This window comes from Entelurus aequoreus, linkage group LG09 (genome assembly GCF_033978785.1).
Source record: "Entelurus aequoreus isolate RoL-2023_Sb linkage group LG09, RoL_Eaeq_v1.1, whole genome shotgun sequence".
NCBI lineage: Eukaryota > Metazoa > Chordata > Actinopteri > Syngnathiformes > Syngnathidae > Entelurus > Entelurus aequoreus.
In genome coordinates, this window is record NC_084739.1 from 54,402,383 (window position 1) to 54,423,280 (window position 20,898).

General features: G+C 41.6%; 1 long non-coding RNA gene across 1 annotated transcript; it reads left to right on the forward strand.

Moving 5' to 3' along the window:
- The first annotated feature begins 7,026 nt into the window (after positions 1 to 7,026).
- Positions 7,027 to 11,674, forward strand: LOC133656891 (uncharacterized). Its single transcript, XR_009827192.1, has 3 exons — positions 7,027 to 7,333; positions 10,833 to 10,975; positions 11,041 to 11,674. It is a non-coding gene; the product is annotated as an uncharacterized LOC133656891 (long non-coding RNA).
- The last annotated feature ends 9,224 nt before the right edge of the window (positions 11,675 to 20,898 follow it).

Consider the following 20,898-nt stretch of genomic DNA (forward strand, 5'->3'; position numbering starts at 1 on the left):
AAGAGCACAATAGCATGTTTCTAGGCTACATTTTTAGATACCATTAAACATTCAATAAATATTATTGAAACTTGTATCGGATCTTATTCGATGGTGCGCTTGCTATATTTAGAACCTAAGACACAAACTACATACATTTTCCGATAGTGAGACAATCACCGATCTTGTGGTACTGGAGTAAGTAAACAATCTGCAAACAGTAGTATATTTTATTTTTCTGACTTCTTCATGTTTTCCATTCCATTCCATGTTTTGTCTTCCATAAATTTATAGTTTTAACATAAGTCCCAATGACTTTTGGACTGAATCAATTAACTGGGGCCACAATGACCCTTCTGTAAATTAATCAACACTTGCTACAAAAACAATTTGCGAACACAAGCAGACAACCTAAGACTGTTTCATCATCTGACTTGGTGGATGACACACGACTGCAGATGTGTGTGTTGGATGTTGATCATCTTATTGCTGCTGGTACAAGGCCCAGGTTTGGAAGAAGCCAAACCCCAAATCTAAATCAGACTTGCTAAACTTATATTCTGCAGCCAGCGGGCATGACCAAACATACATGGTTGGAAACCCCAATGAAGAAAACCTGATGCTGAAGCAGCACTTCTTATCGTGGCTCCAAAAATAAACATCTGTCAAATGAGCCTACTCACCTTGTGGTTTGCTTCATTAAATCGCCCAACCACAGATTATTTTGAGATCTGACTTGGACTTTGTAGTAAGTCCAAAAATATCGTCTGCAAATACACCCTTTGAATAATGGTAGGATTTATGATGGCTGGATGCAGGGTGTACCCCGCCTTCCGCCCGATTGCAGCTGAGATAGGATCCAGCACCCCCCGCAACCCCGAAAGGGATAAGCGGTAGAAAATGGATGGATGGATGGATGGATGGGGATGTTTTTAATACCATTTTCCTCTTCTGGGTTTCATAAATCGTGACGAACTTTGTTTTGACTTTATTGTTATATAACAGCATGACACAAGAACTACAACTAGCTGTGATTTGATACAACAATTTCATTTCCGATACAATACTAATATTGGAACCTTGAGTATTGACCGATACCAATATTAATCCAATACCAGGGTCTCTGCAGGTTTTAACAAGTCAAATTCTTCAAAGACTTGAATACTTTTAAAAGATATGACGGAAAATCAGAGACCAGAATAAATTGTAACATATGAATTCATCTGCGATGAGCTGGCGAGTTGTCCAGGGTGTACCCTGCCTACCGCCCGAATGCAGCTGAGATAGGCTCCAGCCCCTCCCGCGACCCCGAAAGGGACAAGCGGTAGAAAATGGATGGATGGATGGATGGATGGATGAATTCATTCACTGCTCTTAAAATACCGCACCGCACCGCAGACAGGTTGTTCTTGCGCGATAAAAGTACTTTACTTTTTTAAAAAAATAAAAAATAAATATCCTGTCCAGCCACTCAGCCAAATCATATTGTTGACATAGAGGCCCATATTTGCTGTGCATATTTACTTTCCAAAAGAGAAGTGTGGGATATGTCTTTTGTTGCCCTATTCCTATTTGACTTTATAATGCCAGCTGGGATAGGCTGCAGCCCCCCGCGACCCTGAAAGGGACAAGCGGAAGAAAATGGATGGATTGATAAATGGGTATATTTAGTTTTTTTCACAGTCGGACCAGAGCAGGAGGGGATGAAATGAAGAAAAAAAGAAGACAGGGGACAATTGCAGGGGAAAATGAGCAACAACAACAACAACAACAAAACTAAAATAACTTTAAATTTAATATACTGTATACAAATATGATACCAAAAATGATAAAGAACAGATCAGTGAAGTAGATAGTAATAACACAGTAATGACAATGAAGATTATTGTACTTAATATTGAACAATAAAAAAAAATACAAATAACAATACTGATAACAAATAACTATAATTACCTCTATTGATAACATTGCAATTGCTTTAGATGCAACAATACATAGAATAGAATAGAATAGAATAGAAAGTACTTTATTGATCCCTGGGGGAAATTCAGCACCACAGTTCGCTCACAATAGACAGTAATAATAATAAATAATAAATAATATACATATATTCTACATATACTCTACATATACTCTACATTTAAGTGCAGTCAAGGAACATATGCATTATACAGTCTGATGGCTGTCGGTATGAAGGACCTCCGGTGTCGTTCCGTGTTGCATTTTGGGAGTCTGAGCCTTCCACTGAACGTGCTCATTCTCCCCGCAAGGTCCGAGTGTAGTGGGTGGGAGGTGTTGTCCATAATGGCTAGGAGCTTTGCTAGACTTCTCCTCTCTGACACCACCGCCAGAGAGTCTAGCTCCACTCCCACCACGTTACTGGCCTTCTCTACCAACTTGTCCAGTCTGTTTGCGTCCCTCGCTCTCAGCCCGCTGCCCCAGCAGGCCACGGCATACAAGAAGGCGCCCGCCACCACCGACTCGTAGAACATCTTCAACATCTTTGTACAGACGTTGAAGGATCCTAGCCTCCTGAGGAAGTAGAGGCGGCCTCTGTCCCTTCTTGTAGAGTGCCTCAGCGTGTTTTGACCCATTCAGCTTGTTGTCGATGTGTACACCGAGGTATTTATAATCCTCAACCATGTCCACATCGACCCCCCTGATGGAAACAGGGGTCGCCGGAGTACTCCTCCTCCTTCCCAGGTCCACAACCAGCTCCTTGGTCTTCGTCACATTAAGCTGGAGGTGGTTCTTTCCACACCATGTGACAAAGTCCTCCACCAGTGCCCTGTATTCCTTATCATCACCATCCTCAATACACCCCACTATCGCAGAGTCATCAGAAAACTTCTGAAGGTGGCAGGACTCTGAGTGATAATGGAAATCGGTGGTGTAGATGGTGAAGAGGAATGGGGAGAGGACTGTGCCCTGCGGGGCCTCTGTGTTGCTGACCAGCTTGTCAGACACAGTCCTGCAGTCGCACATACTGTGGTTTGTCAGTCAGGTAATCAACAACCCAGGACACCAAGGGGGCCTCCACCTGCATCGTCTCCAACTTCACACCCAGTAGTCCAGGCCGTATGGTATTAAAAGCACTGGAGAAGTAAAAAAAAATGACCCTCACACTGCTCGCAGGCTTGTCTAGGTGGGTGTGGGCTTGGTTCAGCAGGTAGATGACTGCGTCCTCCACTCCCAGTCGGGGCTGGTAGGCGAATTAGAGTGGGTCCAGGTGGGGCTTGACTGTAGGGCGGAGTTGTTCCAGGACCAACCTCTCCATGGTCTTCATGATATGGGAGGTTAGAGCCTGTAGTCCTTCGACGTGCTGGGTCGCGTGCACTTGGGGATGGGGACCACGCATGAGGTTTTCCACAGTGTGGGAACTTTCTGCAGCCTAAGGCTCATGTTGAAGATGTGCTGTAGCACACCACACAGCTGTGGGGTGCAGGCTTTGAGCACCCTGGGGCTCACACCGTCAGGACCCGCGGCCTTGCCTGTTTGAAACTTATTTAGCTGTGCATTCACCTATTCTGCAGACAGACACACTGGGGGGTCTCAGGTGATTGGGGGAGGGCGGGTTCATCAAACTGAGGGTGAGGTGTTAAGTGGGGGGAGGTAGTCATTGGAGTTGGGGGACTGTGAGGAGGGGAGGGGGTGGGGGGGGGGGGGGTGAATTGGTTCGCTGAAGTTTTCAGGGGGCCGGCTGGCATGTCTTGGGGGGCAGGACCTTGTCGGAGCCACTGTGTCAAACCTGTTAAAGAACTGGTTTAGTTCATTGGCCCTCTCTTTGTCTCCGTCCACCCCCCTACCCCCTGACGGTTTGAGGCCGGTGATGGTCTGCATACCTCTCCAAACCGCCTTCATGTTGTTGTCTTTCAGCTTCCCTTACAGCTTCGTCCTGTAGTTCTCCTTGGCCTCCCTGAGTTTGGTCTTCAGCAGCCCCTGAACTCTTTTCACCCCCTCCCTGTTACCAGTATTGAATGCTCTCTTCTTCTCATTCAGTAGGGCTTTGATGTCCTTGGTCACCCACGGCTTGTTGTTTGGGTAGCAGGTGACCGTCCTTGATGGGACATTTGAGTCAACACAGAAGTTGATATAGTCTGTGATGCACTCTGTGAGCCTGTCAATGTCCTCTCCATGAGGCTCCATGAGCACCTGCCAGTCAGTTACCTCAAAACAGCCCTGTAGTGTCTCTTGGCCCCCTTCTGACCACCTTCTCCCTGTTTTTTTTGGTCACAGGCTGTCTTTTGACCAGAGGCACATAACAGGGGTTGAGGTAAACAAGGTTGTGGTCTGACCGGCCCAGCTCTGGGAGTGGTATGGAGCTATACGCATCCTTGATGTTTGCGTACAGCAGGTCCAAGATCTTATTTCCTCTGGTGTGGCAGCTGACATACTGAGTGAAGTTGGGTAGTGATTTGTCCATAGTAACATGGTTAAAATCTCCCGAGATGAGGATGAGAGCTTTCGGGTGCTTGGTTTGTAATCTGGCTATCAAGCTGTGGATGACGTCACTGGCAGCTGCAGCGTTAGCAGAGGGCGGGATGTATACTGCCATCACGATAACATGCGGAATCTCCCTGGGCAAATAATATTGTCTGAGTCCTACAGCTAACATCTCTATATTCGGGTCACAATGGCGCTCTTTTATTGTGATATGACCGGGATGACAATATTTCTTGTTAATAAACAAAGCAAGCCCCCCTCCTTTCCGCTTGCCGTTGGTTCGGTCCCAGTCAGCACGCACCGTTTGAAACCCGTTTATAGAGACATTACTATCCGGAACATCGTCGTGCAGCCACGTCTCAGTAAAACACATTAGGCTACACTCACGATATTCTTTCTGACTAGCGGCAAGCACCGACAACTCGTCCATTTTATTTGCTAGAGACCGCACGTTACCCATGACGATGGAAGGAAGATATGGTTTATATCTCCTTCTCTCCCTCCTCGCTTCAGCCCTCTTCTGTCTCGAGCGTCTCCCTTTCCCTCGACAGCCACGAGCACCTCCATTAGTCCTGTTAAGCTCCTCCGGGATCTGGTTAGTTAGCGCCGGGTCCGTTAGCTGGATGCTAATAACTGGTGCCGCTAACAACTGTTCCCTGGTGTAGATGAAAGAGCCTCTCAACTGTTGTCCATTTGAGCTCTTCAGTAGCGTCCCCACTGTCAGTATGACGAACAAAACACTTCTAAACTGCATGTTTAGAAGGGTACGACTAGATAGAAAGTAAATGTAGAGTAAATGTAAAAATATAAAAAAGTACAAAGCGAACAAAGAACAAAAACAAAAGACAAAGACGGCACGAACTGCATTACAAAAGAAAGCAAATTATATTAACCTTTTATATTGTTATGGTAAAACTAGGTTGGGCTTTAGCAGTGTGCTGAGTTTTGTGATGTGGGTGTGTATTTGTATGAGTATGGTTTTGTACACTTGTTTGTGAATACATGTTTGATATAGCGTGATTGTATGCATGAGTGTATGTATGTATATGTGCATGTATATGTGTGCAAGTGTATGTATGTATGTACAGTGCATGTGTGTGTGGATGTATGTACTGTGTAAGATGTATTTTTAAATGTACGTATGTAAAGTATGTACAGTATGTATGTCGTATGTACTGTGTCTCAAAGTAAGTGTGTGCATATAATGTACTGTACGGTTTTAATTTGTTGACTAAAAATTGTTGTCTTAGTTTTCATCAACAACCTATTTTCCCTTGACTAAAATAGAACGATAACGAGTCAAAACATAATGCACGTTGACAAAAACAATGACAAAATAAATTAACATAATTGACAGAGATGAAAACCAATCATATTTATTTTCGTCTTTAGGTGGGTGGGACAAGTTAGAAATCTATTCAATCACAGTAGCATGCAGGAGAGGGGCGGGGGTAAATTACGGCAGGTATCAGATCAGAACTACAACTACAAAGACAGTGTTTGGATTTTTCACCGGGAAACAAGACTATATAGTAGGGATGTAACGGTAATGATGACGGCAACAACACTCCTGACGGTTAGTATTACCCTTTTAAATTAAAATGATCTAAAAAACGATAACTGCACTTCTATTAACTCACGAGCCACAGTTGATTTACTGATGCCAGCTCGCTAGTTTAAGTACTAACATGAAAACAAAAGACATATGTCTTTCCCCGTTAAAAACAACATACTGTCACATTCCTGTTTTTCTCCTGTGTGCTTTTCTTGGCCACCCTCTGCTCCTGCTTTGTTCTCTCTCTCTCTCTCTCTCTCTCTCTCTCTCTCTCTCTCTCTCTCTCTCTCTCTCTCTCTCTCTCTCTCTCTCTCTCTCTCTCTCTCTCTCTCTTTCTCTCTCTCTCTCTCGCTCCAGTTGTCATGGCAGCCCAGGAAGGCGGGAAGGCTTGAGCACACCTGGCACTAATGACCTACTAGTAGTTATTGCACACACCTGTCCTTTGCTGGTTCTTTCCTTCATTCCCTCAATGAGTCCAGACCACGCTTCTTCCTGCCAAGTCTCGAGCAAGTATTTTTTTTCTTTGCTGTTTCATTTGTTTCTTTGTTTTTGTTGTTAGCCTTTTTGCCTGCCTTTCTACAACCAACTTTGTTCCCTTAGTTTTTTTGTGGCACTGGTTCCTCCCCCCAGTGCAATTTTTTTTGGATAATTAAAGACCATTTTTTAATGGTTAAGTGTTCCTGACTGAGCTTGACACATACCCCAATCTAAACTTCTGTAAACACATTACTATCTGAGCAACTGAGCTATTGAATTGTGCGCATCGAACCTACAAGTTGTGCTGTCTTAGCATGGAATTATGATGATAAATCTGTCCTAAGAGGAGAAGAGGTGTTTTTGGTGTGTTCAAGTACCGCTGAACAGAGTAGGACAGTCATGCCCGCCAGAAGTGATAATTAGAGTATATTTTGTTATACACTTTTATTTTAAATACATCTTAAAGTGATGGAAACAAACAAATATTTACAGTATAGGAAAATATTAGCTTGTAAAACATATAAAACACTTAGACAAACACTTCAGGTAAACGTACACACAAGAAATGCAAAATAGTGTTTTTTTCTAATAGTGTGTCTGATTATTTTATTTATGTTTTAAAAAGCTTTTTGTGCACATTCTACAATAACTAAATGTCGGTCACAATAACTGTGATATGAAATTCTTATTGTTACACATGTATTTTTACATCATTACAATATGTCTTCAACCCTTGGAAGATAGAGAAGACATATGGACACATTTTACACTTGCAAGGTAGACAAAACACATAAACCCTGTGGCTTAATTTTCTCTAGCAAAAACACAACCAAGTCGAAGCTTCTTCTGCAGGCTATTCATCAGAACATCTGCACAACAGTAAGTAGGCCTTAACTAACATTTCCACATGACTCATACCGTACTAAATTACTGTTATTATTAAAGACAGTAGAGAAGGAGCAAGACTGCTTACCCTAACACTACTTTTGTTGTACGTATAGGTGAGCTTGCCCGCCAATTTCAAATAAAATCTAATTTTCCCTCGGTGATCAATAAAGTACTATCTAATCTAATCTATCTAAAACAAGTTTTTTTCATCTGACCATTTTAGTCATCTACAAACCCCGTTTCCATATGAGTTGGGAAATTGTGTTAGATGTAAATATAAACGGAATACAATGATTTGCAAATCATTTTCAACCCATATTCAATTGAATGCACTACAAAGACAAGATATTTGATGTTCAAACTCATAAACTTTTTTTTTTTTTGCAAATAATAATTAACTTAGAATTTCATGGCTGCAACATGTGCCAAAGTAGTTGGGAAAGGGCATGTTCACCACTGTGTTACATGGCCTTTCCTTTTAACAACACTCAGTAAACGTTTGGGAACTGAGGAGACACATTTTTTAAGCTTCTCAGGTGGGATTCTTTCCCATTCTTGCTTGATGTACAGCTTAAGTTGTTCAACAGTCCGGGGGTCTCTGTTGTGGTATTTTAGGCTTCATAATGTGCCACACCTTTTCAATGGGAGACAGGTCTGGACTACAGGCAGGCCAGTCTAGTACCCGCACTCTTTTACTATGAAGCCACATTGATGTAACACGTGGCTTGGCATTGTCTTGCTCAAATAAGCAGGGGCGTCCATGGTAATGTTGCTTGTTGCTCCAAAACCTGTATGTACCTTTCAGCATTAATGGCGCCTTCACAGATGTGTAAGTTACCCATGTCTTGGGCACTAATACACCCCCATACCATCACAGATGCTGGCTTTTCAACTTTGCGCCTATAACAATCCGGATGGTTCTTTTCCTCTGGACACAATGTCCACAGTTTCCAAAAACAATTTGAAATGTGGACTCGTCAGACCACAGAACACTTTTCCACTTTGTATCAGTCCATCTTAGATGAGCTCAGCTCCAGCGGCGTTTCTGGGTGTTGTTGATAAACGGTTTTCGCCTTGCATAGAAGAGTTTTAACTTGCACTTACAGATGTAGCGACCAACTGTAGTTACTGACAGTGGGTTTCTGAAGTGTCCCTGAGCCCATGTGGTGATATCCTTTACACACTGATGTCGCTTGTTGATGCAGTACAGCCTGAGGGATCGAAGGTCACGGGCTTAGCTGCTTATGTGCAGTGATTTCTCCAGATTCTCTGAACACTTTGATGATATTACGGACTGTAGATGGTGAAATTCCTTGCAATAGCTGGTTGAGAAAGGTTTTTCTTAAACTGTTCAACAATTTGCTCACGCATTTGTTGACAAAGTGGTGACCCTCGCCCCATCCTTGTTTGTGAATGACTGAGCATTTCATGGAATCTACTTTTATACCCAATCATGGCACCCACCTGTTCCCAATTTGCCTGTTCACCTGTGGGATGTTCCAAATAAGTGTTTGATGAGCATTCCTCAACTTTATCAGTATTTATTGCCACCTTTCCCAACTTCTTTGTCACGTGTTGCTGGCATCAAATTCTAAAGTTAATGATTATTTGCAATAAAAAAAATGTTTATCAGTTTGAACATCAAATATGTTGTCTTTGTAGCATATTCAACTGAATATGGGTTGAAAATGATTTGCAAATCATTGTATTCCGTTTATATTTACATCTAACACAATTTCCCAACTCATATGGAAACGGGGTTTGTATTTAACATTTGGAAAAAAATGCTCAATTTAAGCTAAAACTAACACACAATGTTTATTGTGAAATGTACTTGTTGAAATATTCATGGAGTGCAGGTGAATTTCGTTTTTGAGATGCTATGCAATAATTAATAAAAGGGCTTTCAAGACAACTTCAAAGATGTGTTGTCCGCTGTACTATATATTTTTGTCAACATTTACTGTAATTTTAGTCAACTAAAATGTTGAGGAATTTTGTTGACTAAAACTACATTAATTTAGATGATTAAAAAATGACAAACTAAAATACATTTTTGTCAAAAGACTATAAAACTGAATTAAAAACGTTCAAAATTAACACTGGTACTGTATGCATGTGTGTATGTATGTATGAACATACATCTGTATGTATGTTTATATGTACAGCATTTTCGTTTCCCAGTATGTGCGAGAGCCAAAGCACGGCCACAGCCAACCAGAATGTCCCAACCAAAACAGCAGGTGCACGCCAGACCTTAATTTACAGAGTCTGCTGAAAAAATGGTTTTGTGCCCTTGGACAAATGTATTTGAGGGCCCCTGCTATACAATACAATAAAATACTGTACAGCGTAAGCCACTCTCTCTGAAGCTGTATGAACGTCCCTCCTTGAATACAACCCTGTTTTGTAGTGGTCTTTAAAATATATATGCGTCTCTACTTAGCCCAAAGTCTAAATTGTTTGAAAGTGTGAGTGTTCTATTCCCCACTCAAACACAGAATACTTTCTGAGCATGGTTCGAAGAGATGGCCTGGACCCTTTACAATTGAGAAGACATGTATCCTCGAAATAGAATGAAAATATGCTCATTCACAAGCACATGCTGGGCTGGGTGTTGTAAAATGAATACAATTATTTTCCTGGTTATAAGTGGAAACCAACACCTCGCAGAATATAGTTAACCAGGTCAAATGAAGACACCCACTGGCAAAGGAAAAGTACATTTTGCAGAGGATGAAAGAGCTAGTCTAATGTGAGTGTACCCAACAGTACCTACAAATGTACTTCATAGACTACTTCATGTACTTGCTTTCATGTCTTTTAGGGTTTCGACCAAAGTGAAACGGACCTAAACATAATAATGGATTAGATTTATATAGCGCTTTTCTAGGCACTCAAAGCGCTTCACAGAGTGAGAACCCATCATTCATTTTTACAACTCATTCATTCATCATTCATTCACCGGTGTGAGTGGCACCGGGGGCAAGGGTGAAGTGTCCTGCCCAAGGACACAACGGCAGCGATTTTGGATGGTAAGAGGTGGGGAGCGAACCTGCAACCCTCAGGTTTCTGGCACGGCCGCTCTACCCACTACGCCATACCGCCCCCATAGATCTACCCATCCATTTTTGTCCACCTATCCGGGTCCTAATTGTATGGGTAGCCGTCTCAGTAAGGCAGCCTAGACCTCCTGGTCTATGGCCACCTCTTTCAGTTACACCAGGGGGGAGGCCAGAAGATTTAAAGGCCAGCTCTGAGACATAATCGCGTTTAGCATGGACTAGGTGTACCTTGGGGTCTGCTCCAAGCTGGGCATGGCCGAAACACCTCACCGGTGGGCGTCTAAGAGGCATTCAGACTAGATGTCCTCTCGATGTGAAGTAGCAGTAACTCTACCCCACCCAGATCATTGAGCTCACCCTGTCTCTTAGGATGAGTCAAGCCACTTTACAAAGGAATTATTTAATCTGCCATTTTTCTCTTTCAGCCACCACCCAACACTCATGAGGATAGGACCGTAGCTCGAACAGGAAATTGAGAGCTTTGTCTTCTGGCTCACTAAGACAGTCTGATACAGCGACTCCATTACTCAGCTCACTCCAACCGATATATTTGAACTCTTCCAATGGGGTAAACCTCACTCTCAACCCGCAGGGTGCAATCCACCCTTTTCTAGCTGACAACCATTTCCTCAGATTTGGAGGTGCTGAGTCTCATCTGAAAAGCTTCACATTCAGCCGCGAAGCACACCAGTCAACAAGAAGATCACAGCTTGATCAAGACCAAAATGCCCAGATGAGTTCTGAGCACCCCTAAGTTGGACACCCTCAACACATTGGCCGGGCCAAGAAAGTCTGTCCAAAAAAATAATGAAAAGGGGCCTCATGTAAAAAAAAATGGTGTCGAATTTTGGCTAAAAACATGCAAAAATATTGAGGCTTAAAAAAAAGCTTGCCGCAAACGCACCTTCATGCAGTTTGAAGTGTGTATACATAACCCCACCTCGCATCTCGCCCTCCCCACACCTAATCTTGCCATATGAGGTCAATGCAAAAGGACTTAATAAAAACTGAAAACTGTTCGAAGGGGTGGAGTCAAATTCCACTGCTCCTGTGCGCCGCGCAAAAACAAAGTTGTCAAGAGAGACAAGAGACAGAGCTGAGGAAAAGTCGAGAACTAATAATAATAATTACAAAATAACTCCAAACAAGTCTTGAATCCTGACAGTGATGGCCCTTATCACATTTTGGACATTTATTGGATGTTACCTGTAGATGAATATCTGTTTATAACTTTTTGTTTGTTATGTATAGCAGAATGAAATAAATGATGGAGTGAACAATGTTGCCAGTCATCTACTGTCTTTGTCTCTGTGGGTGGAGCCGGGCTGCTCGCAAACGGCCACACAAAAATTGAGGCTCGCAACGTAAACATAAGTTACCGTTATAGAAATTATCCGGATCTCCCCCAAAATCTAATCTGTTGTTCCTTATCACATTACTGACATTTCCTGAAAGCTAGATGAAAATCTGCCTGAGTAAAATGGTGTAAGTAACAAAACAAAACATGTACGTGAACCAGAAGGCCAATAAGACTAAAAGCAAAAAGACTAGGAATAAATACTTAGTATGAAAGCTTGTAACGGACAAAGTAAGTGATGTGGCCAGAAGAATTCAGGAAACCCAAGTTGACCATTGAACCTTCTTGGACTGAACATTGCTTATGAATGCTGATTGCAAGTTGCATTGATCTAACTCAGATCCAAGCTAACTGGAACATAGAGCAGCTCAAAGGACAGGAAACACCAGACTAAAAACATATACTGACCAAAAATAAGAATCTGTTGGAGTGTCGACACAAATCTTTACCTGAATGTAAAATTCTGGTGTCCCGAGCTTGAATACTAACATTTTGATTAAAAAAAATTAAGCTCTTTCACCCTCTCCCTCTTGTTTAAACTCCACAGGTTGCATTTAATAACTCTCCACTTTCAACAGCAAAACCTCAAACCAAACGAAAGACGCTTCTAATTTGTCGCCACTAACCTGACCAACCCTAAAGTGTCGGTGGTGGGCACCGTGTGGTCACTAACACCAAAGACTTTTAATAAGTACTTATGTATCTGTTAGCATGTGGTAGTCGTTTGTATGAAGACCACATGCAACATGACTCATCCTTAGCCAAGGCAGATGGAGTTTATAGTTTTGTATGTCCGCTTTAATGACAAGCAACAAGAAGTACAACAGCAGTCTATATAAATATATTTTATTAGGCCACAACTCAAAGGGGACACGTGGTATAAAATAGATGGATGGATTGATTACTACGGGTGTCCCGATACAACTTTTTCACTGATATTGCAGCCTTGCGTATGGACCGATGCTGATAGTGATTCGACACAATATCAGCATGAATCATACATAGCCTATGTTTATTATTCTTTTATTCCAGCAACATATTGTGTCATTTCCAGTTTTTCGTACGTTTATGCTCTAGGGTTGTACAGTTTACCGGTACTAATGTAGTACTGCAATACTAATGAATTAAAAACGGTACTATTCTGCTTTAGAAAAATACCAGTACTTTTTTCATCCATCGACATGATGCTGGCATATAAGTTGGTATACAGGTAATCAGTTGGGGTAAACTTCATATAGGGTAAGGTAGGTGACTACTACATGGTGTGCAACCAAACCGCCGTGTCGGACTTGTACGAGGAGGAACTAACGTCGGATGTGGAGGACTCATCCCTGCGGTGCCAGTCCCCCCCTTTGCTGCTCTGGGCGATCCCGCCGGCCACCAAAAAAGCTGGAGGACTTTGTTGTGACTTGAGCCACCGTGAAAAGAGTTCCTACTTGTTTTTGTGTTGTGTGCAATAGTGTTTATTTTGTTGACTAAAAATGTTCTGCTTAGTTATTGTCAACAAACTAATTTCCCCTGACTGAAATAGGAGGATAACGAGTCAAAACAAATGCACATTGACGAAAACGATGACCAAATTAATTGACAATTTAGGCGACGAATAAAAATGAGACGAAAATAATTGACAGAGACGAAATCCAATCATATTTATTTTCGTCTTTAGGTGGGTGGGACAAGTTAAGAATCGATCCAATTACAGTAGCATGCAGGAGAGGGGCGTGGGTGAATCACAGCAGAGATCCAATCAGAACTACAACTACAAAGACACATTGTTTGGATTTTTCATCGGAAAACAAGATAATATTGTAGGGATGTAACAATAAACAGTAATAATGATGACGGCTAGCATTACCTTTTAAAATAAAAAATAATCTAAAAATCAATAACTGCCCTTTAATAAACTCACGGGCCATGGCGGACTTACTGGTGCCAGCTTGCTAGCTTAAATGCTAAAATGAAAACAAAAGACATGCATCTTTCCCCGTTAAAAACAACATATCCCAATCTAAACTTATAAAAACACATTATTGTCTGAGCAACTAAGCTATTCAGTTGTGCACATTGAACCTAAAAGCTGTGCTCTCTAAGCACGGAATTATTATGATTGGTCTTTCCTCAGAGGAAAAGAGACGAGGTGTTTTTATGTTGCGTTCAAGTACCGCTGAACAGAGTAGGGCAGACACGTCATCTGCTAGAAGTGATACATAATTAGAACACATTTTATTTATTTTATGCTGCCCTTTTTTTTTGCTGCAGCTGTTACATATACGGTAATATTCTACATGGTAATTCGGATTTGTTATATATTGTATATAATATATAATAATAAATCAAAATATAATAATATATTAAATCAGTATATATTATATACTGTATATACAAACCCCGTTTCCATATGAGTTGGGAAATTGTGTTGGATGTAAATATAAACGGAATACAATGATTTGCATTTTCAACCCATATTCAGGTGAATATGCTACAAAGACAACATATTTGATGTTCAAACTGATAAAGATTTTTTTTTTTGCAAAAAATCATTAACTTTAGAATTTGATGCCAGCAACACGTGACAAAGAAGTTGGGAAAGGTGGCAATAAATACTGATAAAGTTGAGGAATGCTCATCAAACACATATTTGGAACATCCCACAGGTGTGCAGGCTAATTGGGAACAGGTGGGTGCCATGATTGGGTACAAAAACAGTTTCCCAAAAAATGCTCAGTCTTTCACAAGAAAGGATGGGGCAAGGTACACCCCTTTGTCCACAACTGCGTGAGCAAATAGTCAAACAGTTTAAGAACAACGTTTCTCAAAGTGCAATTGCAAGAAATGTAGGGATTTCAACATCTACGGTCCATAATATTATCAAAAGGTTCAGAGAATCTGGAGAAATCACTCCACGTAAGCGGCATGGCCGGAAACCAACATTTAATGACCGTGACCTTCGATCCCTCAGATGGCACTGTATCAAAAACCGACATCAATCTTTAAAGGATATCACCACATGGGCTCAGGAACATTCAGAAAACCACTGTCACTAAATATAGTTCGTTGCTACATATATAAGTGCAAGTTAAAGCTCTACTATGCAAAGCGAAAGCCATTTATCAACAACATCCAGAAACGCCGCCGGCTTCTCTGGGCCCGAGATCATCTTAGATGGACTGAGGCAAAGTGGAAAAGTGTTCTGTGGTCTGACGAGTCCACATTTCAAATTGTTTTTGGAAATATTCGACATCGTGTCATCCGGACCAAAGGGGAAGCGAACCATCCAGACAGTTATCGACGCAAAGTTCAAAAGCCAGCATCCATGATGGTATGGGGGTGCATTAGTGCCCAAGGCATGGGTAACTTACACATCTGTGAAGGCACCATTAATGCTGAAAGGTACATACAGGTTTTGGAACAACATATGCTGTCATCTAAGCGCCGTCTTTTTCATGGACGCCCCTGCTTATTCCAGCAAGACAATGCCAAGCCACATTCAGCACGTGTTACAACAGCGTGGCTTCGTAAAAAAAGAGTGCGGGTACTTTCCTGGCCCGCCTGCAGTCCAGACCTGTCTCCCATCGAAAATGTGTGCCGCATTATGAAGCGTAAAATACGACAGCGGAGACTCCGGACTGTTGAACGACTGAAGCTCTACATAAAACAAGAATGGGAAAGAATTCCACTTTCAAAGCTTCAACAATTAGTTTCCTCAGTTCCCAATCGTTTATTGAGTGTTGTTAAAAGAAAAGGTGATGTAACACAGTGGTGAAAATGCCCTTTCCCAACTACTTTGGCACGTGTTGCAGCCATGAAATTCTAAGTTAATTATTTGCAAAAAAAAAAAAAAGGTTATGAGTTTGAACATCAAATATCTTGTCTTTGTAGTGCATTCAATTGAATAAGAGTTGAAAAGGATTTGCAAATCATTGTATTCCGTTTATATTTACATCTAACACAATTTCCCAACTCATATGGAAACGGGGTTTGTATAATATGTAACTATTACATAAATGTTATATTTTATATTGCTACTATGGTGAATTTTTAGTCTACTTTATACCTTTTGTTTTCGCCCTCTTTTTGTGCCCTTGTGTACATTATCTTTTCCATCCTTTGTAACTGAGCTACAGTGTGGAACAATTTCGCTTGTGGATCATTAAAGTTTGTCTAAGTCTAAGTTCTGCACTTTCTCTTCGCTTGTCTCGCCATGGCTACAGCTTTGGGAAGCTGAAAAGTCACTCTGGGCGAAACTTGAGACCTTAGGGGCGGACCTTGAGATTTGGATAGCTGGGACTGACTTGCTGCTCTCGTCTTTTAAAAAATGTCCTGGTATTCAGCTATAGACAACATAATGTCTTTTGGAGGAGGCTGACAGAATGAATTTGAAAAAAAATTGTCCTTTTGGGAAAAAAAATCGTGGGGCGTGACATCAACTGAGCGCGTCGGTAGTATGACGTCATCGGAGCACGCCTGTGGCGTGGCGTCATTGGAGCGCGTAGTGACCTGGCTAACAGCCCAAGAGGTGAAATGCTTCGATCTGGTGGAGGAGCTTAAGGGGTCGGCGCGAGTCGAAGCTTTTATGGACGGCTTCCGCTTTCGTCGACGCATCCGGGATGATCGTGCGACGATGTCTTCAGGCCAAACTGAGTGAATGGGGATCAGCGAGCCCTCAGGACCCCACATCAAACTCTAGTTCTCTTCGGGAGAATAGTGGAGGGTTTCCGCCTCCATCGCCTTTAGCACCAGCCATGTCTCTTCGTCCAATACCTCCATGTTGTCTAGGGATGATGTACGTTAAGAAATTATCAACGTCGATGCCATTATCGAATCCTCTTATCGAACCGATTCCTTATCAAATCTCTTATCGAATCCAGAGAGGTTGTTGTGTGTGCACCTTGTGTGTGCACTGAGTTCCAAAAGCCGTAGATGTTATGTGACTGGGCCGCTGTTTATATGGAGGAAAGGCGGACGTAACTGAGGACAGCATGTGGACGTTAAAGGGTGAAGGTTTCAGGTGAGAGAGGACGCTAAAAGCACGCCCCCAGTGAGTATATAGTGCTGCTATGTGCATTGTAAATAAAAAAAATTGCAGAAGAACACATCACCAACATGGACGAGGTGCCGCTCACTTTCGACATCCTGGTGAGGCACACTGTGGAGAAGAAGGGGACCAGCACGGTAGCGAATCGATACGCACAACGGGGCAAGAGAAGTCGGCTTTTACTGTTGTGCTAGCTTGCTATGCTAATGGACAGAAACTGCCACCTATGGTGATTTTCAAGGGGAAGACGCTGCCGAAAGAAAAGCTTCCACCTGGAGTCATCATTAAGGCATGACGAAGGAACTCCAACCGCTGGACATGGGTGTAAATAGGACGTTCAAAGTGAAGTTGTGAGCGTCATGGAGCGATGGATGACCTACGAACACAGCTTCACGAAAACTGTGGGGCAGCGTCGGGCGAGTTACGCCACAATTTGTGAATGGATCGTGGATGCTTGAGCTAACGTGTCTGCTTGCACTGTTGTTCGAGCTTTCGCAAAAGCCGGCATCTTTTCCGAGGAGCCCCACGGCAACGAGACTGACTTTGAAAATGATGACAGGAAATCTGGCGTGTTTGATGGAGGACTTGCCCAACTGTTCATTTCGGACACAGAAAATTAGGACTTTGATGGATTTGTGGATGAGGATTGATCAAAAAATAATGTGAGTACATTGATAAATACTTCAATAAAGTACAACCGAACTCAGCTTTGCTCTTGCTGCCTTTTTAAAACAGCGTCCATGCATGCTAGCGTATGTTTTAAGCTAGCGTATGTTTAACCATGCCTCTGCCCAAAAATATGGTGTGCCTTATTTATGCGTTAAATACAGAAATAGCACCCGTAACTGACACAGCGCCTTTTAATACGGTGCATCCTTTGGTCGCGAAAATACGGTATAGTGGCTTCGATAACGGGGAACCGGTTCTCAAAAAGGGATTAGAATCCATAGAATCGGTTCCTTTCTTATCGAAGCATCAGGAGAACTGATTTTCGAACATCATCCCTAATGTTGTCCGGACAACTGTCGTCCAAAGCAAGGAAAATAGATGCTGGCAGTTTACTGTTACGTCGGTGTTGCATGATTTTGCAAAGGTTGTTTCCCCAAGATGCAGGAGGACGTCAGAAAGCAGCGTTTAGTAAGAAGGATGACTTATTCCAATAACCAGGCAAGAAAACAAAAACGGAAAACGTGCCGATAGTATGAGAAGCTACGGCAAAGGCTTAACAACAAGACTTAGCCGACAATGACATGAAGCTAGTAATTCTAAACTGATATGAAAATAAATCCAAACGTAAATGACTGCCAGGCATAGTGTCGCGTGAGGCAGGAATAAATAGCTCTCTGATTAGTGACCGGTAGCAGGTATGCGTCCCGACCACTAATTAGAGGCAGGTGACAAAAATCAGCACCCATGGCAACAGAGAAAACATACAAGGGTGCTGAACCAGAATTAACCAACAACTAAGGAAATACTAAACTAAACTAAACATGACCCGGGCAACCGATCATGACACAAACAAATGTTTTAAGTTACATGTTTCCCTAAGGATATATTTCTCCTCTTTTGTTAAGAATTGTTGTACATCCCTTGGTAGCAGGTTATAGTTTGCTTTGTACACATATTTTAACTGTTTACAAATGTCCCAAATCATTACATTTAAATATTTTTGATTAAAAAATAAACAGTTGGAATGTTCACAATAGCACACACACACACACACACACACACACACACACACACACACACACACACACACACCAACCACGGTTGTAGTCCAAGAACCGTTGAAAAATAGCTACTAATTAAATCAGAAGTAACTCACAAGTTACTTAATACGTGAGTAGTTTTTTTCACAGAATACTTACTTACTGTTTTTTTCACAGAATACTTACTTACTATGACTAAAGTAAAATTTACATTTATTTGAGTCATTTTATTCAAAAGTAACGGTACTCTTACTTGAGTACAATTTTTGGCTATTCTACCCACCTCTGTCCAATACGATATCAGCAAGAATCATACATACTTTTATCACTTTGTAGTGTAGTGTCACACCTGGGTGAATTATTGTCTGGATTTCGTCTGGTTTCAGGTTGTCTTGTCTTTTCCTGTTTTATTTTGAAATGCTAACTCTCCCTCTCATTTCAGATCACTTGCCCTTCCTCGTGTGTCATAATTTCTCCTGATTGCTTTCACCTGTCCCCCCATGCTTAAATGTCTCGTCCTCCTTCTGTCCTGTGCCAGAGTGTTTTCGTATCTTCTTGTGTGTACCTCCAGCTTTCCTTTGCCACAGTCTTATCCATAGCCACATTTTGTGTACCTTTTGGATCCACAGGAGATTCTTGGTTAGTAACTTTTGTCAGGTAAGATTAGCTTCCTAGCATCGCCTCCATTGGAGTGCCTTTTTTTGTACTTAGTAGTTTTTGTTCTTAGCACCTTTTTCCCTCTGTAGCCGGAGCGTTTTGAGTTATCGATAATTTTGTAAGTTTAGTGGTCAGGTTAGATCTGTTTTGATAGCTTGTTTTGTTTCTCCCGTTTTGGATCCCTTCCCTTGTCAGAATAAATAACTGCTTCTGAAATCCTGCATCTGTATTCAGAGTCCAATTCTGGTCGTGAGTGTTAGAAAAGGCGTAATCAAGTGTTACTATAGTCAAAGAGAGACCAATGGTAAGTTGAATGATGCGGACACGTTTGTTACTTGATACTTTTTAATAAGTTTCTGCCTTGGAGACTTTGTATGTGTAAGTAATATGCAACTATAATTATTTTATATGTGTTTATTCGACAAATATGCTGTTTTAGACTGCAATATTATCCAATTAAGGACACTGATTACGTATGTCTAGCTTGTGCGCTATAATGTGCTTACCTGTTGTGTAGCTGCTAGCTCCTAGTTGTCTGTAGTATACTATGTTTACTAGAGATGTCCGATGGCTTTTTTGCCGATATCCGATATTCCGATATTGTCCAACTCTTATTACCGATACCGATGTCAACCGATACCGATATATACAGTCGTGGAATTAACACATTGTTATGCCTAATTTTGTTGTGATGCCCCGCTGGATGCATTAAACAACGTAACAAGGTTTTCCAAAATAAATCAACTCAAGTTATGGAAAAAAATGCCAACATGGCACTGCCATATTTATTATTGAAGTCACAAAGTGCATTATTTTTTTTAACATGCCTCAAAACAGCAGCTTGGAATTTGGGACATGCTCTCCCTGAGAGATCATGAGGAGGTTGAGGTGGGCGGGGTTTGGTAGAGGGTAGCGGGGGGTGTATATTGTAGCGTCCCGGAAGAATTAGTGCTGCAAGGGGTTCTGGGTATTTGTTCTGTTGTGTTTAGGTTGTGTTACGGTGCGGATGTTCTCCCGAAATGTGTTTGTCATTTTTGTTTGGTGTGGGTTCACAGTGTGGCGCCTATTTGTAACAGTGTTAAAGTTGTTTATACGCTACCCTCAGTGTGACCTGTATGGCTGTTGACCAAGAATGACTTGGATTCACTTGTGTGTGTGAAAAGCCATAGATATTATGTGACTGGGCTGGCACGCAAAGGCAGTGCCTTTAAGGTTTATTGGTGCTCTATACTTCTCCCTACGTCCGTGTACACAGCGGCGTTTTAAAAAGTAATACATTTTACTTTTTGAAACCGATACCGATCATTTTGAAACCGGTAATTTCCGATATTACATTTTAAAGCATTTATCGGCCGATAATATCGGCAGTCCGATATTATCGGACATCTTTAATGTTTACCTTTAATAAATTACTTTAATAAAATAGAAGAAAATACCAATGTTTTTTTTTTTTTTTTTGCTGATACCAATATCAAGTATATACCTTATACTTGAAATTCTTACATTTTAGCTTTCTCTTAAAGGTGCCATATGTAGTAATGTGGCCAGAAAAGGTACTGCAATCATGGTCAAAATTCTGTAGTCCCCTCCCACTCTCCATGACTGAGGTTGCCAGATAAGCAGCCAAATTCAAATCCTACTCCAAATAACTTTAAATGGCAATCGACGAGTCCTACGCTGTAGGTTTCTCTTGTTTGTGCTTCTTGCAAGATGGTTTACTAAGTAATTATGCC